A 26,306-nucleotide genomic window follows, 5' to 3' on the forward strand; every position below is an offset into this window, starting at 1 on the left:
TATCAGCCTTTCTTCTTCCACTTGCATGAACCTGCCAGGTCCATTTGGAAAGCAGACAGAGGAATGAGAGGCTGGGTGTGTAATGGCTAGAGAGCTGGATTAGGATCTGGGAGAGCCAAGTTCAAATCCTGGTACTGCCACTGGCTGTCTCTCAGCCTAACTTACCTCACAGGGTTATTGTGAGGACAAAATGGAAGCGGGGAGAACGTTGTATGCCCCTTCAGGGTATAAATAAACAAACGCACCTATGGTCCTCCTTTGATTTTAAAACTCAGGAGGTTGCAGTGAAAGAGAGAAGATAACTGGGCCGTTTCCACACGGCTTACCTTGTTCTGGAAAACAGCAAAATCTCGTATGAAATCGTGCGAGAAGACGTGTTATCGTGTGAAATCGCGTGAGAAGACGTGATAACAGCGTCTTCTCGCGAGATTTCGCACGAGATTTCGCTGTTTTCCCGAACAAGGTAAGCCGTGTGGAAACGGCCCGGATTTTCTCCACTCTTGTTCTTGGATGCTTGCTTTGTTAGCCTCCCGTGTTTTTGCCATTTCACCTTGGTCTCATTTGTCATCCCCATGGATTAACAACTAGATGGGATCCAATTGCCTTCATCAATCCATCCTCGACCATTATGTTAATGTATTTATTAATCACTTCTGAGTTCGACAGAAACATCTGCGCTGGTTTGCAATCAAAGGCGCTTGCCATGAAAGAGAGAGAGAGAGATTCCTAGAGACTCTGTATGCGGAGACGAACCCCCCCACCCTTTGCTTTGTGTTTAATATTCCTGAACAACAATGAGGACATTTTCTGTTTGTGCGAGCCCATTAGTCGACATTTCCATATGCTCGCTGGCTCAGGTTTACCAAACAGATTTAATTACTCCAAAATAGCTCGTTTCCTTTTTGGAAACTTGACAAAGAGTAAGTAATGCCATTAGAGCCTCTTCTCCCCCCAACCCCCCATGAATGCCTTTGGCAAAGTAACCGCTGATCTCCGCAGAGGGCAGAATTGCGCTACTGGAGTTCAATCTGTTTGCGTCTTTGTAAGGCTGCGTCCACAGCTATATGACAGAGATTAGCTCAGACATGAAGAGAATCTGAGGATAAGACCCAAAGTCCAGCATTCAGTGGCCCCTTCGATGCCTCCTAAAGCTTTCAAGGAGGCCATTAAATTGATAGTCCACCCCTCTTCAGTGGCCCCAATAGCTGGCATTCAAAGGTATTGCCTCTGCACATGGAGGTTCTATCATAATTCAACCACTGCTGGGACTGTTCCGCATGGCTTTTTCTAATCTAAGGGCTCTGAGAATGTCAGAAATGGGATTCCATCGTCCATTTAAACACCTTTTCCCAGAAGAAGAGAGAAGTGATTGTTTGATTCTTGGGGCCCAGGAAAGACTTCTTTAAGGAGTCATCTCCACTCTCTCGGTGAGGCATTAATCATTTCCAGACCAGTTCAGCCACCCCTCCCTTGCTTGATGTTATCAGCTAAGATGGGCTTGAGTTGGACCCACTAAAGTCATGTTGCCCTTCTTCAGGTTCTGGCTGCAGCCATTGAAACTGACCTATGCAGGGGTGGTCTTAATGATTTTGGGTCCCTGGGCAAAAGTCTGTGATTGGCCCCCAGAATCACTGCCAGCACCCTCCACTGCTCCCCTCGCCCCCACACCAGGGCCAAGCCAAGGCTGGCTCTTACCCCATGCAAGGCAAGTGGGAGCTGCTGCAATTGGAAGTTCCAGATGGGGCAGGTGAGAGTGGTGGCGGCTGCAGCTTGGTCCTTTTCTTCTCCCCGCCCTGTTGGGGGGGTGGCAGTAGGGCTATCAGCCTCCAGGTGGTGGCTGGAGATCTCCTGGAATTTCAACTGATCCCCAGGCCACAGACAGCAATTCCCCTGGAGAAAATGACTATTTTGGAAGGTGAATATACGCTGGCAATATACGCTGCAGAGCTCCCTTCCCTCCCCAAAACCCACCCTCTCCAGACTCCACCCCCTAAATCTCTAGGAACTTCTCAACCTGGTGTTGGCAACCCTAGGTGGCAGTGACTTGTGTGGTCATCCCGCCCCGCTTAGGGTCCAGGGTAGCTGCCCAGGTTGCTCATTGTCTCTGATCGTCCCTGGATCTGTGCAATTGTGGCCTCGGAGAGTGCCAAACAGCCATCCTGTGTTTATACTGCATGCAGCACAGAGTTCACCTCTGAGCAGACGGGAGCAGGTTTTTATCACAACGCCCCCCCCCCCCGGCCACATCATGCCCATTCTATGCCTGCCACAAGTCATAGGGAAGCCTTTACAATGTTAAATAAGGGCAGCCAATCGGCGTGCTCAGAAATCTTGTGTGCTCCGGTCATTTTCGCAGGACGATCACATGAGCTGCTGTAGCATAATGGTTAAGTGGTCAGGCTGTGAATCAGCACTCTGCTGGTTCGAATCCCACAACTGCTACGAGCTCAGCAGATGACCTGGGGTAAATCACTCCTCTCAGCTCCAGCTCCCCAGCAGTATTATGGGGATAAGGATAACACTGACTTTGTTCACCGCTCTGACTGGGGTACTACTAAGTCGAGAAGAGCTGCTGTAGCATAGTGGGTAAGTGGTTGGGCTGTGTGAATCAGCACTCCGCTGGTTCGAATCCCATTACTGCCACAAGTTCAGCAGGTGGCCTTAGGTAAGCTGCTCCCCAGCTGTATTGTGGGAATAATGATAACACAGACTTTGTTCACCACTCTGAGTGGGGCACTAATCTGTCTAGAAGAGCGGTATATAAGTGCAGTTATTATAATGGGCAGTAGCTTCAACATTGCATGCTGCGCATGGTACACACCAACCTCTTGTTCAGTGGCATTTCCCCTTTAACCTGGCTACATGGCAACGGGGCGAGGGGGGGGGCTGCTGTCCCTCGTTCTAGAGGCAACTGGCATGGAAAAGAAATCAGAGGTGTATTCTGATACTAAGGAACTTTGGACTTACTCTGAATAAGCCCATCAGAGCAAAGCAAGGATCCCTGGAGATTGTTATAAATTAATGCACTATGTCAGACTACAGAATAACTTTACCACTTACATGGTATGGGAATTAAGGTTAGGGCCTCAAGTTCCATGTTCCATGCTTTCTGGAGCATGAATGAACTTGTTAAGAGCATTCACCCTTCTCTTAAGCTGAAGGTGCTTCGATCCTAAAATACAGAGCTCCCTGTTCGATGCTCATAGCGTGCTGACTCCAGAAGGCATTGTGAAATTTGGATTGTTATTGCCCGATCAGGTTTAATGAGATTTCAGCTTTCCCCGTCAGTAATTACAGGCATTTCTCCTCCTGTCTAATTTTTGGGTAAGCTTATTTGCCGCAGAGGAGGGAATGTGTTTGTAAGGTGAGATGGCAGGAAGCCCAAAGCATCTTATGGCATGTTCTGTTTTGATGTGCTGCTTTTTCCCCCTCCATTGGCTTGTTGTAGGAAGCCCAAAGAGATACGTTTAAATACCGCGAAGTGCTCTTTGCAGAATGGCAGCTATTTGCTAAGGGGAAAATAAAGGGGGTGGCACACCTCCCAGTCCAGATGGACCCTAATTGTTGAGAACTGAACTTTTCTCCTTTCTGCCTCTTTCTGCTTTCTGGTCAGGCAAGACACAATGATGGGAACTGTGTGAATAGCATCAACTTATTCTTGAAATGGAACAATAGTGACATTATGAGTTCTGTTCAGAAATGGTCGGCACACATGTCAAAAATCCACGATAATGGGCTCAGGCAGTTTCTGCACAGGGATTTTCACCCCTTGTAGACAGTGCAATGTCCTTCCAATTTTGGGGAGCATCCACAGGGTATAATGTTCATTTTGAGCATAACCTGTGGGACTCCCAGAGCTTTCTCCATTGAACTGGATCAAAAGAAGAGCTTTGAATCGTGCAGAGACACAATAGGCACTCTTATTTTGGACTCACAGGAGCCCCTAATTGTTCTGTTAATGTATTTCTTGTGGCTCAGTAGTGAATTACTGTCCCATCTTGTTGTGTACCCAACTATGCAATTGTTTAGAGAAAATAAGGGCTGCTTGTCTGTGCTCTAATTTTCCACATGTGAAGAAAGAGGTAGCATTTTCAGAGGGAACTGTTTGCTAGTGCCTCTCCTACTCCTGTTAATAAAAATACATTTCTCTCCCTCAGGGAAAGTACCAGAAAGATGGAGCCTGTCTAGTTTTTGAGCCATTCAACCAGAGTGGGAAAGCCTATTCTGGGTATTTATTGGCCAGTGCCTGTGGCCTTGCACAAAAACACACACAGTTCTTGAAACAGTTTTACAATATTACTTAAATATTTGTGAAGGAAGATGAAGGATAAATATCTATATGACGAAGGATACTTGAAAAAAGTTAACAAGCCCGCTTGAAGTAAGAGGACAAGATGGGGAAAATGAAAGCTGTCCGAGCATTCAACTTCCTGTATCTGTAATTTAAATTGTGATGCTGGACCCACACTGTGTGTGAAGGATGCATGCCCTTTTCACACTACTTACCTGCTCCTGGAACATTGCGAAATATCGCGCAAAACCCGCGGAAGATAGCGTCTTCTCTCGAGAGTTTTGCTCGATGTCGTGCAAAACTCGCAAGAAGACACTATCTTCCGCAGTTTTTGCGTGATATTTCGCAACGTTTCGGGAGCAGGTAAGTAGTGTGAAAAGGGCCATGGAAAGGGAGCCCACAAGTCTCTACAACAGACCAGTGGATATTCTCTCTGTGTGAACCGTAACTCTGGAAAGCTGTACCCAAATCCACATATTGTCCAGTTCACATAATATGGTGACCACTCTTCTCGAATGCACTGTGAATATTTGCACATTCCTGATAAAAAACGGCTGCTGGGTTCCTGCTTTGTGTGAGCAGAACACCTGTGTAACATCTTCAGAGGGTGACAGCAGACGAGTTTTCTACTGCATGGAGGAAATGAAGAAATGAGGTCAGCCGGTGCAATCATGACTCCCGCCCTGTGCACTGAAAATATTACCTGTGCAAGGATAGTCTATTTGCAACTGGGGCCTCATCTCTTAGTACGTGACAGGAGATAAGTTCTTTCGATCAGTGGAGAGGTTAAGGTGAACAAATGAGGCCTTTTAAGAGAGCAGCTGCTGTGGGATCCCAGTATTATTGACAACTCTAAGAAATGCATACTTCCTTTTAACTCCATGAGATCAGAAGCCGGAGAGGAATGGGATGAGGGGAGAGAGAATTCTTTCTGTGTTGTTATATACTTAGATGAAATATTATCTTCAGTTGTCCAGTTGGTAGAGCAGAGGAAAAGAAGAAAAGGGAGATCAATAAAAGAAGCCAGGGCAAAATGGAGTATGGTCTTGCTAGAGGGAACGTACCATCCCCATCAAAGAATTTATCTCGCTGACAAATTGAGAGGCACAATCAATTCTCCACCACTCTGAATTGAGTCAACTCGCTGATATCATTCTTCTCCTCTTGTATTCCATGCGATGGTTGTGGAATAGCAATGAACTTGGGGGGACTTGAGATTCAGGCAGGTACCGCTGACACAAAAAATATTGCTGCACCAACCTGGGATGGTAGAAAAAAACACCATACCCCCACCCCAGGGTAGAACAATGGGGACTTTTAAAAGGCCAATGTTTATCCTTTGATATTTGATGGTTAGCAAAGGAAACATCCGTCATGACAAATCAGATACATAGTTCGGACAGGCTCCCTTGCGGGGAGATGACAGAAGAGCGCCGTGTGGAAGAAACGGCATCAATTTGATCACCGCTGAAGAGCAAGTGGGTATTTTGGAATGGAGACCAGAGTGGTAACTTACCCAGAAGGAAGGTGAATCCATTAACAACCCCTTGCAAATGCAGTTTCAGCAATATTAAGGTGTGCAACTGAGCCAATTTTTCTTGGGTTTTGAACTTCAGAGCAAAATATATCATACCGAGACAACAGTTTCCCTCGGTGCTCAAAGTGGTTTACATTATTATCTGCTCGATCATCTTAACCACTTTATAAAGTAGGGATTGTTTTATGCCAAGCTTTAGTTTATGGTTTTGTCAGCCTTGCATTTGTATAGCCCAATTGTAGCCCCTGGGTACCAGTACATCATTGAGGTGGGCACAGCGCCAGCCCTGCTAGGCTGTTGCTTTTAGATTTTAAGTTTTAAAATCTAAACTGAGTGGGTATCAGTTTTTGGCTGTTGCAGTATTCTGTTGATTTAGCTTTTGTTGCTATTTGTTTTTTATTCCTTTTATTGTTTTAATGATTACCTTAGTTACACACTTTCTCCACGGACCTCTATCTCCGAGACTGGTAACTATTGCCCTCCCAAAATTGCTTTCTCTCCCTTTCCTATCTGATTTCCTTAGTTAGCCCTTTATATGTGCTGTAAGTGGGATTTTTTGTACATTTGCCTTTCTATTTCTCTTTAATAAAAAACCCCCTTTCCAATGAATAATCCCTGCAAACATAGGTGGAGAATCCCAGTTACCCCCTCGCTTGTCTCCTTAAAGCAAATTCCCCCAGCTAATTAAGGAGTCCATCTATTTGCATAACAGGTGGGGAGAAACTACAGACCCAACTTGTGTTCTCCATAATGTATACATCAAATGCTTCAGATCAGACTGCATACCTTCCAGGGAGTTGACATCTTGCTTTTGCGTCACCTAATTATTCCATTCTGATAACAAAATAATGAGAATATTATTTACATGGTCTTTAATGGCCACTCTGCTCCCCTCCCTGGACTAAGGTTCACCTTGGGCAGCTGCACCATTTTTGTCCCCTTAACTTTTGGTGGTGGAGAGTGCCCTCAAGTCATAGCTGACTTATGGTGACCCCTTGTGGGGTTTTCATGGCAAGAGACTAACAGAGATGGTTTGCCATTGCCTGCCTCTGCAACCCTGTTCTTCATTGAAGGTCTCCCATCCAGTTACTAACCAAAGCTGACCCTGCTTAACTTCTGACATCTGATGAGATCAGGCTTACCTGGGCTATCCAGGACAGGGTACCCCCCCGCCCAACCTTTTCACAATTGGTTTTTCTGTAAGAGTAGTGATGAGAGAGGAACTGCCTAGAAAGTCAGAGAATTGCTGGCACAAAGTCTTGAGGAACCATCCTTTTCATTCTTCCGATCCAGCATCCAGAACTCAAGTGATGCTTATTAAGCAAAATGGGAGATGGGGAAAAAAGAAATAATAAATCCAGAACCGCTTGCGGCAAAGCTTGACAGATCAAACTCCTCCTCATTTGCACACAACTTGAAGGACAGATGCAAACGAAATTGGATGGGACTCATAAATGACTGACAGTTCCGTGTTCACCTTTCAATTTGTCAGGCTCCAACAAGCACTGAGGCTTGCCACAGTATTTCTCTGCTGGATCATTCTGAACAGAGAGATGCTGCTCCTTCTCTTCTCTTCAGTTGGTTTCTCTCGAAGCATGCTGGAATTGGACTTGGGTCAGGCACCCCGCTGGGGAGGTGCATGCATGGAATCGGACTTGGGTCAGGCACCCCGCTTGGGAGGTGCATGCATGGAATCGGACTTGGGTCAGGCACCCCGCTGGGGAGGTGCATGCATGGAGCCAGCTCTACCGTCTCAAAGTGCAGTCTTCCATGCCTGCTCGTCCCCTGGTTATACGGCCAGAACGTTGTGTGCTCTGGGCTTAACAAATCCAATCAAAATCACTTGCGAGCAAAAGCTGGATTTTGTGACCCTTGTAAAGTATGCACGCGGTTGCTCTTGTTTTGCATAATGTGCTTTGCTTTTGCTAATGATGCAAAGAGGTCAGGATCTATACAGGGCTCTCGGACCACTGGAAATCTTCATCAGCCTCACAGACATTGACCGCACAACTTCCAGAACGTCTTTGCCACCAAGAGGTCTATCAACTTGCTAGTCTCCCCATGCCATCCCCCCCAGAATGGCCAACCTGTCTTGCTTCTGTGCTTTTAACACCAGGTAATATACAAAATGAGCAGATGGTGAAGTTTGACAAGGCCTGGAGCAAAACAGTGATCACACAATGATTGTGCCTGAGCATCCTCTTTCTCAGGAGGAAGCCACAGGGGTGGAATTCAGGCTCTTCTCCTAGTAAGGCTTGACCTTTGTGTGGGGTGGCAGTTGGCATCTACCTTGCCTGGCATTTGTCCCTCCCAGCCCAGGGTTCTGGGAGACCCAAGTTTGGATCTCCACTCTGCCATGGAACGTTGCTTGGGCCTGTCACTCTCTCTCAGCCTAACCTACCTCACAGGGTTGTTGTGATGAGGAGAAAAGGGAAGAAGTGAGAATAGCATTGTAAGACCCCCTTGGGGAGAAAAGCAGGGTATAAAAACCTAAAAACAGAGACTCCACTACCCACGTCCCATGTAAAATGGCAGCCGTGGCCTTCTGACAATTCCCCTTGGTTTTGACTGCGGCAGAAGTGAAGCTCATTGAGCGAACAGAAAGTTCTGGAAGAGCTTGAGTGGCGGCCAAGATACGCAGCTGCAGAAGCCTCACAGGAAGCATCATCTCCCCCCCCCCCGCCAACTCCCAGAGAGTCCCTGCAACTTGCAGCTCCTCCGCAAGGGCTGCGCTTGGCTTCTGCCTGTCAGCCTTCCAAAGGCCCCACCACCAGCCAACAGGCATCGGCAGAGGCAGCTGCCGTCCTCCTGGGAAACATGAGTGAGATGTTATATCTCCCATCTATTTTCTGGCTTTGTCATATTGCCCATCAGTCCCTCAAACGACTGACAATTTAAGGGCCGCTGTGAATAACTGCATCATAAAGACAGAGGCCCACCCTCGGCAACAAGAGGAAAGACGCCAAGGCCAGCTCGCCTCGCTAGAACAAGTAGAAGCTTGTCAGAGCTCGCAGAAGGCACGGGCTAAAAGTGTACTGGCCTGCCTTCTCTTTGAGTTCTTCTAGATATGAAAAAGGAAGAAAGCTAGAAAGATAGACAGATAGACAGATAGAAAGACAGACAGACAGACAGACAGACAGACGAAGGAAGGAAGGAAGGAAGGAAGGAAGGAAGGAAGGAAGGAAGGAAGGAAGGAAGGAAGGAAGGAAGGAAGGAAGGAAGGAAGAAGGTTGGTTAGTTGGCTGGTTGGTTCCACGGCTTTTTTTCTGGGAAAAGAGGTGGTGGAACTCTCAAGAGGGAAATGAGGGAGAAACATATGGGATTCTTTGAAATAATATTATTTGGATGCGTTATGAACTTACATCAACTGTGAGACAGAACCCCCCTACCTTGTGGGTGGTGGTGGTATTTAATGACATAGGAACTACCCAGTAGGATCATACTTATCACAATAGTTGTGAACTGCTGCCCTGGGTGCAAAATTCTGAGGGGCCCAAAATTTCTCCAGCCCCACCTCTATACCCTCCCCAGGGCAGCTGAGGAGAGTCCCTCATGTCTATTGGGAAGACCCGTTCCTCACAACGATCCAGCCTCCCCTCCCCGAGCAGCCACTCACACCGGATCTCCACGCGGCGCCAAACAGCCCCTCAGAGTTTTGTGCCCAAGGCAAGAGGTGCCGGAACTCCATTCCACTGTGTTCTGGTTGAAAATAAGCCCTGGTTAGTTCCAGGTATGGCCCTCTACTTCAAACATGGCAGGCGGTTTCCCTCATGTGAATTGTTTCCTGAATCCCTGGAAAGTTGGCACATCAGAAAGAACAAGTGTACATCACTGGTACGCAATCCCCAGCACAAGTGCCAACACCAGCACCTCAAACCATTTTGTGTGGCACCTAGGGCCAGATTTCCACCTGAAAACCTGAGGTACAGGCAGCCCTGTTGGGGCCAGTGGTGCTGGAGAAGGCAAGTGGCATGGCTGACGCCCGTCATCGTCTCTCAGGCCTACATAGCCAGCAGCTGAGTTGAAGGTAAATGTCTGAGATGTCAGTGCAGCTTGTTCTGAGCCTGTCTAGCCAAGCACAGGCAGTTGCCACACTACTTACCTTCATCTGGAATGCTGTGGAACGTCGCAAAAAACCCACGGAAGATAGCATCTTCTCGTGCGAGTTTTGCGTGATAAGATGCTATCTTCTGTGTTTTTTTCATGATGTTCCACAGCATTCCGGATGAAGGTAAGTAGTGTGGAAATGGCCACAGTCTCCCCTCTACCCACCTGGTTTGCTGGCACACCAATGTCTTCACAGGTAGATGTCGCATTTCCCCCCAGTTTTACCTAACCATCTGCCCGATGTGCCTGTTTTTCTATATACACAATAACAAGGGAAATTCAAGCCTGTCTTTTTGCTCTTCCTTAGGAGCTATGCTGTGGAGTGCTTGTTGAGTGGCCAGTCTGGGTTTTGCCTTTGCGATGGATGAAATGGCAGCCAAGACATATGGGAGAAATTGACTGTGACAGAATGTTGACAACCAGTGAAGAAATATTCCCTTCTTCTCGTTGAAGCACATGACAGATCACGAAGCTAAGCAGGTCTACTCAGAGTCCTACTTAGGTCTATGCCATGGAGGAAATGTTCTTACGATGGTAATGTTAACCACTGAAATTAAGGGAGTCAAAAAAGGAGAGATGTTCCAGCCAAGAACAAGTTTTGGTTCCTTGGAATGTTATTTTGTCACAGCATGAAGAAAAGATGGACTAGAAAGATTTAGTGTAAAAGAGAGACTAGAAGAAGAAAGATTTCACTGGTCCTGGGGAAGGCTGGATCCATTAAAAAAAATCACCCATAGGCATCACTGTTGTCTGCTGCTTTCCCCTGCCCCTGTATCTCAGCTGATGTCCCTTTCCTGGGGGAATTTCTGTTGGGTGAAACTAACGTTGCCAAGGATCAGGATGTCTATTTCTGGACTCCATTTCTCACTAGCATAGTGCGGACAAAGGGAAAAAGTGTTATCGGAAGAGGTTTTGGGTTGCTGTGGGTTTCTTTTTGGTGGGGAGGAAAAAGAGGAACTAAAAATAATGGTAATGACAACATAGATTTTTTTCTCTCATTCGAATTCAGGTAAGCAGGAGTTTGTCATTTCCTGTCTCTGCTACCCTAGTCTTCAGTCTCCCATCCAATTACTAACCAAGGCCAACCCTGCTTAGCTTCTGAGATGTGACAAGATCAGGCTCTCCTGGGCTATCCCAGTCTGATATCTTCTTGCCATGAAAACCTCACCAGAGTTTGCCATGACTCGAGGGCAAGATTTCATTTTTTCAAGCAGGAATTGGAGACTGCGGGACTTGGTGCGGTTTGTAGTTTCAACTTTAGAGGGCATCAGATTCCAAAACAGTTTCCTACAGTTTATTTTATTTGCTTCATTTATACTCCACCTTGCTCCCTAACGGAGACCCAAAGCGGCTCTCCTCCTCCATGTTTTCTTCACAACAACCCTGCAAAGTAGGTTATGCTGAGAACATGTGACTAGCCCAAGGTTATCCAGCAAGCTTTCACAGCAGAGGAGGGATTCAAACTGGGGGCTCCCAGATCCTAGTCCAGCACTGTAGCCACTACACTGCACTGTCTTTCTTGTGCACATACTCCCAGCAAACCAGGTTGACAATGACTCCAGTTTCTCTGCCTCTTTCCCGAGAAACTTCCCAGTTGATTTGCACCTATTTATAGGAAGAGTGATGCTCCATCCCTGAAAAAGAAACCCAAGTAGAATTTATTCTCTTCTAAATGTTCTAGTGGTTCTAAATGAGATGCTTGGAGGCCAAACCAAAACCATAGCTGACTCTTGCAAGTCGTTACATCACAGAATGGATTCTATTGAAATCTTTGTACCACATTCTGTAAGTCAGACATTGGGGTTAAGTGGATGAGTGGGAGAGACTAAACTTGAGACCCATCAAGGGGTGGAGTCATGGCTTTCATCAAAGGTGCTTCCCTCTGCAATAATTTAAGCAATTTTGGTTTCTTCCTGAAAACTGGAGGTAATTTCATTCAGATTAGTTACTGGTCAGGTGACATTGCCTGATCCTATAAAAGAAAGTGGATGTAGCTAGTGAATGAGAGATTGTACTATGAATCAAGTCATCCTGGGTTCAAATCATACCTTAGCCATGAATTTGCCAAGTAAATCACACTGTCTCAACTCACCCTCTAAACTGTGGGTATAATTATGCTCACCTACTTTGCAAGGTTGTTGTAGAGATTACAAGAAGTTAATGTCTGTGAAGTGCTTTGAACACTTGAAGTAGCTACACAAATGCTAAGCAATTCTTTTATAAAAGGTTTCTGGATCAGGCTCTATTGCTACCTTGAAGAAGGGAGGGTCTACTCTTGGAGGCTACCGCATCCTGCTCTGTTTGTGCCTCAATTTGCCCTTTATCCCCAACCTTTATAAGACAAATTATAAAGGAAAACATCTGGACAAACTCCTCGTTGGGAATACAAAGAGTGGAAAACAGCTGATGTTGTGTACAAATTCAGAAGCATGCAGCAAAATTGATGTTTCCCTTTAAAATGAAATCGTGGTTTATGCACTGCCAATTGCACAAATAAATGTCTGTCGGGAGAAGCAAATCAAGTAATCATGCTTTAATAGAATTTAACAGAGTTTATATCCAAGCCATTACCTTAACACACAGTAGAACAAAAATCTACCTCTGGCTTACACACCAGTGCATGTGTTTGTGTGTTTTAAAACACGATTGATATTTTAGTGGCATCCGTTTTTCAAATAAAATGCAACAAAAGTTCACAGAGGAAAAAAAGCCTATTCTGGGGTGGCTGAGCAGGGACAGAGATTACAAAAGCAGAGTTTCTCAAACAGAAGGGCTGGGCAGCCAGAGAACAAGAGAAGGAGCTGCAGGATTCTAATGCCAAGCCCAAATCAGCACCAAGGACAGCGTCAAGGCAATTTGCCTCATCGAGAAGCATGCTCAGTGGAGGCCTTATATTCATTTGTTCATTCGTTCGTTCATTCATTTATAGTTCACCTTTTTCACTGAGACTCAATGCAGATCACATAGTGTGAGTCAGTACAGTCAATATCAAAGACATTTTGATAAACATACATTGGGTATATGAACACAAATTTGCCAAGTAAAGCAAAGGAACAACCTGCCAGAGGGTAGAACACAATATTACTATATCTAATGCTGAAATATATATTATTGGATTTATTTTTTATTTTTTATGTTTATATATTACTTTCTTATATGAAAAGTGGGAAGCGCTGAAAGTGCAATCAAAGAACAATAAATATCATAAATACTATAAATACAAATTATTTCAAAGGTCCTTATCAACAATAAATATACTACTTAGAACCACAACTGGATGCAATAATCCTATAAAGTCCAATTTTTAAGGTCCAACTGGTGAAGACACAATCCAAAGGAACTTATAAAGGTAAGTCAACTATTTCCAAATCCAGATTTAAGCACCAGCAGAAATCCAATACAGAGCTGAAGAAATGTTGAAACAGAGCAGAAGAAACTCTATTACTCACATATTAAACAACATAGGAACTGCACAGTAGGATCATACTTAAAAAAATTCATTAGTTTATTTTTTAGAATATTTCTATGCTGCCTCTTCAGATTCCTTGCTTGAGGCAGCTTACTTTAGGATCATACTTAACAGCCATAGTAGTGAAGTCTATGGTCTCTCAAAGTTTATGGCAACAGTAGTAAAGTGTGGGTTCCCTCGTTCTTTTATGGATTCGCTATTCCTTTACCGATGGATCTCTTGCGTCCATTTCCTTACAGTACAACCCTCCTATTGGAGTAAAAAACCCTCTTAAATAATTCAGTTTTACATCATTTGTGGAAGGCCAGGAGAGTGGGACCTTTCCTAACCCCGTCAGGTAGACCATTCCATAAAACACGGGCCAGAGAGAAGGCATGCGTACGGTGATGTTTCCATGCCACAGGTGATGTTTCTATGCCAGCTCGTCTTGGTAAGCAGGCATGCCAATGCTGGGACTCTTCCTCTCTTCTAGTGTCCTCCACTTGGAATGATGAGTAATGTCTGTGCCCCAGCTGCATGCCCAAGACTATAAGCCACTGGCCAAGAGTCCTTGTGTTCTCGCCCTTTAGCTTGCGCCTCCTGTGCAAGCCTCTATTATATACCGTTCCGAGGACTGGTAGCTGAAACAACAATGCAAAATGATCTGTTTCTGCCACTCAGTGTGAAGAGTGCTTTCAGCTGAACTCTAAGCCCAGAGCAAAGCTACAGCCTCCATGTAGCCTCCCTGGAATGGGTTCTCCTTGCATACAAGCCTCTGCTAAATGTTGTCCCAAGAGCCAGTATTCCAGTCTGGGTCTTGATGAATGTCCATAGGTTTAAAAGGGCAGTGAGGCCTGGATCTTGCCCCATGCAGGAGTTTCTTGTCATGTCTGCTGGTGCTGACAGTCTATTGGGCACTAAAGCAGAACAACTAGGCAGGCCAGATAGCAAGCAAGCTGACCTACAAGGACCTTTGACACCAGGATATGGTGAGGAGGAGAGAGAGAAATCTTTATTTTGGCAGCATCCTTTGCTTTGGAAACGATCCTTGTAGTGCCTGAAAGGTGCTTCATAATGCTAATAGCAAGTCCTTCCTTTGGGATGTGAGTTTGCTCTAGGGTTGCCAGGTGGGAGATTGGGATGCTGGCTCTTACCTCCCCGCCTTCCCCTCCTGGCTGGTGTGATGACATAACTTCTGGGAAGTGACTTCATCAGGCAGGTCAAAGGACGGCCCAGAAGTGCTCCTGCACTTGCCAAAGGGCTGAATCACCCCCTGGGGGGACCCAGTTCGGCCCAAAACGGGCCTGCTGTGGGGTGCGGGAGTGCACTGAACCACCTGGGGGGGCGCTAGGGTTGCCAGTCTCCAGGTGGTGGCTGGAGATCTCCTGGAATTACAATGGGTCTCCAGGAGACAAAAATTTGTTCCCTTGGAGAAAATGGATGACTTGGAAGGTGGATTATATGGCATTTTACCAGCTGAAGTCCCTCCCCTCCCCAAACCCCACCCTCCCCTGGGACCACCCCCCAAATCTTCAGGAATTTTCCAACATGGACCTGGTAACCCTAGCGTGCACCGTGCCACTGGGGGGTGTGTGCCCCAGGTGGAATACCCCCCCACAGCTAAGTGGGGGCGAAGGGAGAGGAGGGAGCAGGGGATGGCAAGCCTAGTTTACACTGAGTATTATAGGTGCACCTATACACACACTGAATATGGGACCTGTTCAATCTCTCCCTCTCTCTCTCTCTCAACTAGGGTTGTCTGGACCCCTTACCCTCCTGGCAAGAGTGGGAGGGACCTGGCACTCACCTTTTTTCCTGTTTTCAGGTGTACATGCTTCCCGGGGCAGTGCAATGGTGCCACTTTTTGGAGTAACTTCATTGCATAGGCCTGGAGACTGCTCCTGCACCTTGGACCTGGTGGCAGGGGGCAGAGGGTGTGAGTGGAAGATTCCTTGCCCCCATCTGGGGATCTGGCAACACTACTCTCAACCCCTTGCACTTCAGGTGTGCACTCTGCTCCTTTGATCACAGTTTAAAGTATAATTCTTTTCATGCACATACACATTTTTTTCACTTTGTAAAAAAAAATGTTGCAAAACTTCTCCAGGGATTGGGAGGGTATATAGTCCTTTAGTATATTATGCACCCCCTTGAGATTTTAAGTCTATGAATAAGCTGGCCTAGGCCTGCCAATAATTCTATTTCTGAACATAACCTGCGGGCGTGAATGAGAAAGGAAAAAAAGATCCCACCTTCCCCATTTTTCACTTAGTGGGTAGAGTGCCACTTGAACAGCAGGCTCACAGGGGAAAATAATCTGGAGAGTCTCTTAGAATCTAAGAACGAGTTGGGGAAAAGGCTTTATTCTAAGCACAAACAAATAAGCTACAGAGGAAATCTAATAAGTGAAAAATAGAGAGCACAGACAATAAAAAATAAAACATCGTTTCTTGGTACCTAAAACACTTAACAAGGCTGCAGACATCTCCCCTGGGAGTCAGATCACCTTTACTGTGGCAGACAACTAGAAAGAGGCTTGGCAAACGAGTGACAAAGGCTTATTGCCCTATATGTCAAGGGGACCGTCAGAAGCAGGGGGTTGCTCTTGGGCTAGTCACAAAGTGGGGTGCTCATTCAAACTTCTCACCGAAGGAGGGATCTTGCCAATAAATTGTTTCCTTGGGATTGTGGGGTTCTTGTGAAGGGCAAAGAAAGGGGGTGGGATACAGGATGGAATTAATAGGTGCCATGGAGGAAATCCCCCATTGATCACCCCTGGATTGAGAGTTTTCAGGTCATTGTGACAGATGGCCAAGTGCAGTATCTGTACCCTGATTCTGAACCCCCGTCCCCCTACCAATTCAGGATGCTTGTATGCTTTATGGTTCAACTGAAAACTCACAGAGGCCTGTGGGAGCTGAAAGAGACTTTGGTGATGTCACAGACTCTAGCCAATAGGTGCTTATCAGAGTCATCTTTCCCCCAGTTGTGCCGAAAACATTGCAGATCCATCAGAAGACGATAAGAGAAGCGTATATGCCTTTTCAGTGTAGCCAAGGCCTCTCCAAACCCTCTTTGCCCAGCTTAAAAAGTGATGCTTGATTTCACCCTCATGTTTGAAATCCCTCTTTGGCCCTGCAGTTTCTTAGGTGTCATATTTTTCTGGCCCAAACTGCCTTCCAGACCACAAATAGCACTGGCTGCAAAAGAGATTCTTCTGGGACTCTTTTAATCAGCAATCTGGGGAATGGAGAGAGAGGGGGGGGGAGTTGGCTGGCCTTTCTAAAGGAAGACATCCACGTTTAGGAGTCTGGAGATTTGGGGAAAGGCAGGTGGGAATTCTATTATCTTCCATGTGCTTTTCTTCCTAAAAATGTTTGTTGCTTTGGAAAGAGTATTTATTTTGGGGAAGAAAATGCAAGATGATAAAGGCAATTCTTGCCAGACTCTTCCCAGCATGCCTGGTTGCTGCTCCTGGTCCACTGCTCCATCAACAGAAGGTGCTAACAATTGCAGAACTCTCTTGTACCCTCCTCTTCCCAGTGGAACTTTCCAACGCTACGGAAGGTTGCAGAAACTCTGAGTGATGCTACAAGTGATGCCTGACACAGGTTGGACACTTGTCAGCTTCCCTCAAGTTTTGATGGGAAATGTAGGCATCCTGGTCTTGCAGCTGTTAGGGAGAGCCTGTAAAACCAGGACGCCTACATTTCCCATCAAAACTTGAGGGAAGCTGACAAGTGTCCAACCTGTGTCAGGCGTCACTTGTAGCTTGGCTCTCTGTGAAATTGCCTTTTGTTTTCCATCAACTTTCTTGAGGTCCAGGAAGACTGCTGGGTGGAGGAACGGTATGTCACTTGCCCATTGGTGGTGGGCAATTGCCAGCTGTCACAACTCATTGCCAGCTGCCTGTACATTTGGCAGTGAGAGGAAAAAGGGGTGGGGGAAGGAGTAGGTGCCGTACATGCCAAGACATCCTACTTTGATTATAGTCTTCACATACCAGCTGAACTTTTGCTAACTGGGACCTGTAATTATGGATTATGCTGGGTTGTTACTATGCATTTGCACTTTATGGACTATATGTGCAATAAAATTGTATAGCATTTTGTAGCACCAGCACTTTAATATTTTTAGGTAACCTGTTTTTAGCAATTGTGCAAAGGATTTTCCGTGTGGGAAGTGAAGATTTGTAAGTATAAATAGCTTTTATTATGCGTATTGTGCATGAATGAATGTATAAATAAATGAATTACTGAAGTTGTTAGTTAGGCATATACGTGGTTGTTGTTGTTATAAAGACATCCTTTCTGGCTGGAAAACTGAAAGTAGCATCTCTATGTCATGGTGATCCTCTAGGAATCTTACCAAACTGGGGAATTCTATCACAATACGAGGATGTCACTTCCATTATTTTGTCAGGAAATGATGTTTTAGCATTGCATGGGGCTATTTCTGTCCCTCCAGAGAGCCTCCTTCTTAGAGGAGGGAAGGAGGAAAGATCTATGATGAGTGTATCAGTGGATCCGACCCACTCTCGGCTATGAAGTCCCTGTGGAGCAGAAGATGGAAGCACTGCCTTAAAGGATTAAGAGGAAAATATTTTGGAAAATCAAAGGCCGTATTAGTCTAAAGTTCCCCTGAAGCCGATGATCCTCTAAACTAATTAAGCTAATGGTTTCCAAGTTCTCTTGACATGTCTGCTAAGGAACCCCTGTAGGCTTGCCAGGAAACCCTTGTATGCTGGAAAGGATTCTGGACATGTTCTAAGATATACATTTTGTTCACTGTTGGGCTTCTTCATTGAGTGCAGAGAATGTGTTGTTTGCCACGCTCAAAATTCACCATGGCTACATATTGCGAAGATAGCAATCATCTTTCAGAGATCCTTGTTAGCCATTATTCCTCTTATTGGAGAATACATAATAAATCTTCAAAGAAGCACAGTTTCTTGGAAGACTGTTGCGAAAAATCATTTAGCACGCAGTTGTTATTGACCACTTAACCACGTTGGACACGTAACGGTGTTTTTATAGCATTTGATAAATAATATGCAGTGCTCGTGAAGGACTGACACATAACAGCTATTGAGATTTCATATCCGAAGCTTGCCATAATCAAAACTAACCAGAGATTTCAACCAATCAAAATGTAACTGGAGTTTTGAAAATGAAGCAAGGGAGGGAGGGAGGTCACCACCAAAATGTGAACTGAAATTTCTCATGAAAGACTGAATGACAAATAGGAAATTCTTCTGAATTTTGGATGTTTGCAAACATTCGTTCTGGCTCAAACTCCCTGCCATTCTCCCTGAATTGGCAGTCCATGAGGCCTCCCAGCAGTGATGGTGTTTCCAGGTAGAGATGGGCATGGAACAAAAAACAACAACGACCAGGAGGTTCGTGGTTCGTGGGTTTCACGAACCATGGAACTGGACCAGTTATGAACCAGTTCATGGTTCGTGGGGTTTAAATGCCTCTTTCCAGCCTTAACAGCGGCAGGGAAACGGGCATTTAACAGTTTAAAGGGCCTTTCCTGCCTTGCAGGCAGCAGGTCCCTTTAAACTATCAGCTGGCAGGCAGCAGAGGGGATCCCCCCCTCACTGCTTGCCAGCTGATAGTTTAAAGGGACCTGCCATGGCAGGTTCCTTTAAACTACCCAAACCCCAGCCCACCTACCCCCCCTAGCCCCCAGCCCCAGCCCCACACTTACCTTCCCCTGTGGTGTGGCATCCTTCCTCTCCTCCTTGGAGGGCCTGGGGGCTGGGGGGTAGGTGGGCTGGGGTTTGGGCAGTTTATATTTCCCTGGGGAAATGGCCATTTAAACTGCCCCTGTAAATACAACCCAACGAATCCGTATACAGTTCGTGGAAGTTCCGTGAAAAGGAGCTTCTGCGAACCCTGGTTCACGAACCCTGGTCCGGCCTGGTTCGTGGTTTTTTTGGGGTCATATTTAGGTTTGTGCCCATTTCTATTTCCAGGCCTCTCCTCAAATTCATGCAACAATTTCCCACTGCGCTAGCTGTGCCTCTCTCTCTGTTTCTTTGTGTACAGCCTTGGGAGGGGGGCAAGGGATGGGCTTTGACATTATATTGATTAATTTTCTAAGCATAGCTGTTTCATAGTTGCCCTAAATCCCACTGCTCCTATCGAAAACAAATGCAGTTTTGTAAATAGACCAGGGGAGGGGGGGCATAAAAAACAAGAACGCTTTGGAAATTTCCATTTTGTACGTGCAAGCTTCTGTCCCCGCAGAAATGGCAGCAAATTGTCTCAGACGTAACTGTAGAACTTTGCAGCAACTATTGCGTATTCAAGTGGATTTGTTTTGTAGAGACTTTGTGACTGAAGTAATAAATTACTCTGTACTCTTACAATATTACCAAGAGCTGATGGGACTGTAATATTATTTGGGAAATTGACGGAAATAGAAAACGGACACCTTTTCGTTCATTAACATATAACTTTTTGAAATGCTAAACAAGGCCTGGGAGTTCTGGCTAATTGCCTGGCTATCCTTCTTGTTTCTATAAGGGTAGGTCTTTTGTTATCTTCAAGTGCACAATTCAGAAATCCAAGGATTGAGTGTCTTTAAAAATATGCTGAGTTTCATAAAGTTATGCAACCCTCCACGTATAATTTAATGTAAGAATAAGATGTACTTAAATCCCACAGGGAGAATTTTCAAATCCATTTTGTTCTCCTGAGAAATGGATTGCTGCAGAAAATTCATCCGCCTCCCTCTCTATTTTTCCCCCTTTGCTGTTTATTTAATATATTAAATCATTTCTACCACAACTTTCTATGCCTTTTGGGGTCCCCAGGGCAGCTTATGATAAGATTTACAACAATATAAAGCAATTGTAAAAAAATTAGCAGTAAAGCCAGGGGAGGGGAAAAGAATAGCAAAACAAGCACCATAAAAATCACCCATTAGTCAAATACAATAATGGGCAGTCAACAGCTAACAGAAAATAAGATCTCTATTTAAAAGTCCTAAACTTTTTGTAAGTTTTTAGAAGTCCAAAACTCAGAGAAAGAAGTTTTCAGCAGATATGAAACACTGGTATGGAGAGGACCAGATAGACCCCTTCAGTGGGGCATTCCAAAGCCAAGGAAGGGCTTGGTTCAGTGGTAGAACACCGATCTTACGAGCAGAAGGTCCCAGGTTCAATCCCCAGCATCTTCAGCTACAAAGATCAAAGACTTCCAGAGAGCTGCTGCCAGACAGAGCAGACAATACTGACTAGAATCTGACTTCATGTACCATACTTCAAAAGATGGAGGGGCACAAAAGGAAAAACTCTAAAAAGGATCTTCGTATTTGGGGTGGCTGATATGGTGGAAGATGGCCTTTGATGAAACCTGGGCCCAGACCACTTGGTTGGGATGTGTGCAAAACTGGTAAATTTATTGGTGACCAACGTAGCTGCTATACAACAGGAGAAGCACGTTCCGGATTGCTTGCCCCGATAGCAATCTGGCAGCCTGACATGGCATTTTCCAGTACTCTAGTGTGGACGTTACTAAGGCATGGATAACCTTCTGAACAAGACAGGGAGCAGTCTCCCAAAAGTTTCCCCACATGGTAGTTACATAGTGCTACCCAACCTCATCCAAAGCCCACCTCTTTCATGAAACCTTTTGCTTTCCATCCAGTTCCTCATGATCAGCTGAAACCAAGCTGAATACATGTTCTGTAGCCTTCTCTCTCCCCGTCCTCCTCCTTCCCTTTCTCGACCCCCCCTCCCGGCACTGCCCAGGGGAGGGACCTGCCTTTTTGTTATCCTACTCAGAGAAGCCCCCAAAACACTGATGTCAATGTGTGCAATTCATGATGTATATGATATACATCATGAATTGCACACATTAACAATAATAACATCAACAGTATTAATTAGGTATTGTCCTACACTCCAAGAGAAGCAAACATCATAATTACAGTCTAATAGATATGTTAAAAGTTGATACCCAAATGATTGACTTCACATGCCGAACAAAAACATGAACACTTTTTGGCATCCATCCAAGACCCTCTTTGGCTGTTAAAGAGTAAATCTGAGGCAGCAGTATGTTAATTCCAATGCTTTGTGTACAGCTGGAAGAGTTCATCTAGTGCAAATTATCAAATTGGGAGTGTGTCTGTAAAAAAAATCAGAACTGTATAAAACATAATTAAGCCACAAAGGATGATAGCTTTGAAACTGACAACAGTTTCTATTTATCCTAAATGAATGTTATTTTTTCCCACAGAATAATCAGTTGCGTACTCAACATCTCTTTCTTTTAAAAGGATTTTCCAGCACTCCGTGCAAAAATGTTTGCTTATTCATAGATGCGGTCCTTATACTAGCTTGCTTTCCCTTGCCGTTGCTGATGTCGCCAGGTAGCCAAATGCGATTGGCTTTAATAAAGTCATAGTGCTGTCCAGTCTGGGATCCCTGATTGTTTATCTAGTATGCCTTTCTCACTGAGACTCAAGGCGCATTGCACAGTGTCGTTCAATATGACCAAACATTAAAAAACAACGTGAAAGGGTATGGATAGCCCAGGTGAGCCTGATCTTGTCAGATCTCAGAAGCTAAGCAGGCCCGGCCTTGGTCTGTCTTGGATGGGAGACCTCCAATGAAGACGAGGGTTGCAGAGCCAGACTATGGCAAACCACCTCTGTTAGTCTATTGCCCTGAAGACCCCACCATGGGTTGCTATAAGTCAGCTATGACTTGATGATATTTTCTACCAAGATATAGATTGCAGAAATTTTAATGCAAGCAGAATTTGATATAAAACTGAAAAACAATGCTGAAACAAAGCATGAGCCCAAGCTCTGCTCACGACCTGAGTTTGATCCCGGCGGAAGCCGGGTTCAGGTAGCCGGCTCAAGGTTGACTCAGCCTTCCATCCTTCCAAGGTTGGTAAAATGAGTACCCAGTTTCCCGGGGGTAAAGTGTAGATGACTGGGGGAGGCAATGGCAAACCACCCCGTAACAAAACGTCTGCCAAGAAAACGTCGTGATGCAACATCCCCCCATGGGTCAGTAATGACTTGGTGCTTGCATAAGGAACTACCATTACCTTTTACCTAAACCATGCAGAAATACTCAGTAGCTAAACAACAATATAGTCTCCACCCTCTGAAGCTGCCATTTTTTCTAGGGGAACTGATCTATCAAGATCTCTTGTAATTCCTGGAGAATATCAGGCCACACCTGGAGGTTGTCAATTCTAGACCACCATGTTTGTCATCTAGTGCTCCTTGCAGAAACAGTGGGATAAAAATGGATAACAGTAGTGCCTGGGAGGGCTTCAGTCTTGTACAGGTATGTGAATTCTTGCACATCTGGCAATACTGTGGCAGTCAATAAGCTCAGGGGCGGGCATGAGAGGAAGCAGGGGTTGTACTCTGCTCCCCAACCTCCCCCCCCCAGAGCGGACTGTAGAATTACAAAGACCACTATGGCATATTCAGAGAAACCTCACGGTGGGCTTTGCTTTCCTGGTGAGCTAAACATTTCACACTGCTTACCTGCTCTCGGGCCGTTGCAAAATATCACGTATATTTTGCAACGTCCCGAGAGCAGGTAAGCAGTGTGAAAAGGGCCATTGTCTCCTCATTGTTGGAGGTCTTCAGGAATGTGATGTGGGGCCTGCAGTGACTTTAGGGTTGAAACTTCTTCTATGCATGTCAAATTACAGAGGTCGGAGATCTGTTGAGAAGGCAGAGGAGTCCAGGGAATGCCAGTCCATAGGCAAATTGGATTAATTCTGTCTTATGAACCCATCAGGGGGTTGGAATGAGATACCATAGAGCAATTGCCATGCAAAGAGAAGGATTCTCCGCCTCCCAAAAGGTTGCTGAGGAGAGGAATGAAAGATTTTGTGAGTACAAACTGGTGGAAGTGTGCTGGAGTTGGAATCTTTGTGAACAAATCATTCTAGATTATCTGTGACCTTTGAGTTCCATGTGTAAAATCTTGAGCAATGATAAGAAGTGATGAGAAACTGGAAAGCAAAGAAACCCCCAAGATCGATCTTGTGTCTATTTCACTAAGAAATGGTCATTTATATGTATCCTCGTAATGCTGTTTTCAAAGCCAGTAACTGTTACAGTTTCCTCACATTGTGAAAATAACAGTGTTCCTGATAGATGTTATTGCTTCTGTAATTAGTTGAGATTTCAAATGTAAATTATTTAAGTGATCCAAATAAATGAACCTGAAATGTTAGCAAATAAAATCCCATGATAATTACTTATTAGCTAGGTAAATTGTAAAAAACATTAAGAGTGTCGTGTTATATAAGAGGCCAGCTTGATGCTTCCCCTCCCCCTGCATTCACACATACTGGAATATTTTCTACCAGGAAGGATGAAAGGAAATGTTGCATCTTGCCGATTGCTAAGGAAAAACCTAGCTCCTTATTTAGGGAGCAAGACTAATCAGGTCGGTGTAGTCGGAAGTAAGTCATTTTATTCAGTAGGGCTTGCCTGCAGAAAAGCGTTCTTAGGACTGCAGCCTAAACCCCACAAAAGTTAGTCCCACTGCTCATTTCTCCCTTCCCCACACCAAGTGTGTCCCGCACCAAGTGGGGCTATATGTCCCAGCCCTCTTCTGTCCTGCCTGGCTTCCAGGTTAAAACTTTGCAATTTCCAGCTCCAGAAATGTTTATATTTTAAAAACTGCTCACCGGCTGCTGAAAAATTCTGGTCAAGAAGACAATAAGTCCTGGAGACATTGCAACAGTGAAATCTTAAGCAGACTGACTCCAGTCTAAGCCCATTGATTTCAGTGGGCTTAGACTGGAGTATCTCTGCTTAGGATTTCACTGCCAGTGTATTTCCCTCTAATGATTTACCTTTTCTATCCCTGTCCATAGATAGACAAGACAAATGGTGACCTTCCAAACCATTTTTGATGGATTCTCAGGATTTCCGAACATCAGGTTAAAGTTCCATTATTTTTCTCAAAAATGGAAGTGGAAATACGAAGCCAGCAATATTTGAGAATCGCCCTAAAAGTGTTAGCTGAGAAAAGCAAGCTCTCTCCCCCAAAACATCAAGTTTTTAACACTGAAATCAGGTTTGAATTTGCAGTGCAAAGGAGAGGGGGGGGGGCTTAAAGTAGGATTGGGTTATCAAAGAGGACAGAGCTTCAGTAATGTCAATTTGTAAAGCTGGTCATTAAATCTTTACCAACTGGAGAAATGCACTCAGGTGTGCATGTGTGACTGTGAATGGATAACGTTTATTATGATGGGTGGAGTCCCTACATCTTTCCAGGTTCAACTGAATAAACGTGAACTCTCTGAATGACTAAGACGATCCACCCTGCCCATCTTTCATCTCTTCTCCTGTTGTGTCACCCGGTCCATACCCAAAAACTTGTTGCACAATGCTGTCTTCTGTCTTTCTTCAAACCCTTCCTCAAAACACACATGAGGCCTTGGGCTTAACCCTCCTTTCCAACTGTAACTAAACCTTGAGTCCCAGTTGTCGGGGAAAAGGTGAGTGTATAAATATGTTCAATAAAATAAATCAACAGATCAGTGATTGAACGCTGCTTGCTCACATCCCCCATTCTTGTTACTCCCATTTCTCTCTCTCTCTCTCTCTTCTCTCAACTGTCTTTTCCACTGACCTTATTGGATTGTAAGCTGTTTGCAGTAAGGAGTAAGGACACTCTATTTTCAGATGGTGGAACTAGGAACAGAGCACAGGGCAAAAAGAAACCCTTAAGGAACACAGTTCAGAGGAAAAACTGACCCAACATTTGGCAAAACCAAATCATCTCTCTCCTTTTGCCCGTAAAAAGAAAATTGGAGGCTCTTTTACATGCTATAAATTACTGTGCAGAAGCTGGTTGCAATTATTATTACTGTACGGAAGTAACATTACTGTGTGGAAGTATTGTGCAATTAACAAAACTGAGCAGGGGTTGAATGGTTAAACCCCTTGTCTCCTCCCTGTGTGGCCCCAATGCAAATTGTGGTGGTCTGGGTCTGCAATCTGCATTTCTTTAGATGGACAGAGATGCACAAGCTACATTCTGTCTGGCTTTGCCCGCGGTCTGCAAAGCATCTTGATCAATGTGTTTTTGGTGATATGGAGGTATCGAGGGGAAAGCACTAGAGTATTTTTGGAGGAGAATGAAGAGGATGGGGAGATAGCCAAGCCCTGATAATCCTTTGAATTTGATAATAATAACATATGGTTGTTGGGGGTTTTCCGGGCTGTATTGCCGTGGTCTTGGCATTGTAGTTCCTGACGTTTCGCCAGCAGCTGTGGCTGGCATCTTCAGAGGTGTAGCACCAAAAGACAGAGATCTCTCAGTGTCTCAGTCTCTCAGAGATCTCACACTGAGAGATCTCTGTCTTTTGGTGCTACACCTCTGAAGATGCCAGCCACAGCTGCTGGCGAAACGTCAGGAACTACAATGCCAAGACCACGGCAATACAGCCTGGAAAACCCCCAACAACCATCGTTCTCCGGCCGTGAAAGCCTTCGACAATACATCAATAATAACATACTTTGTAAATCACTCTGAGTGGGTGTTAAGTTGTCCTGAAAGGTGGCATATAAATCAAATGTTGTTGTTGTTATTATGAATTTGACAAGGAATCTAATGTATGAAAAATAAATTTGCCCCCAAAGCAAAAAGAAGGTGGAAAAGTGATTCCCCTGCCCCTTATTGAGTGGCGCTGATGCCTCCTGCCTTTCTCACGGATAAGCAGAGACCAAGTGGAGTTAAGGGTCACGTTTTCATTAAACCTCCTTAATTGGCTTTGAATCTGCAAACACAAATTCAATATTTAAGTCTGTGCAGCCAAATGGATCCAGGTTCTATTTCCTTTGGGGAGATTTGCTGAGCCGGGCAACAGCTGCTCCCGTGGAGGAAGCTTGTCTTTTGTCACGCCGTGGTGGCTCTT

The sequence above is a fragment of the Eublepharis macularius genome, chromosome 17 (genome assembly GCF_028583425.1).
Source record: "Eublepharis macularius isolate TG4126 chromosome 17, MPM_Emac_v1.0, whole genome shotgun sequence".
Classification (NCBI taxonomy): Eukaryota; Metazoa; Chordata; class Lepidosauria; order Squamata; family Eublepharidae; genus Eublepharis; species Eublepharis macularius.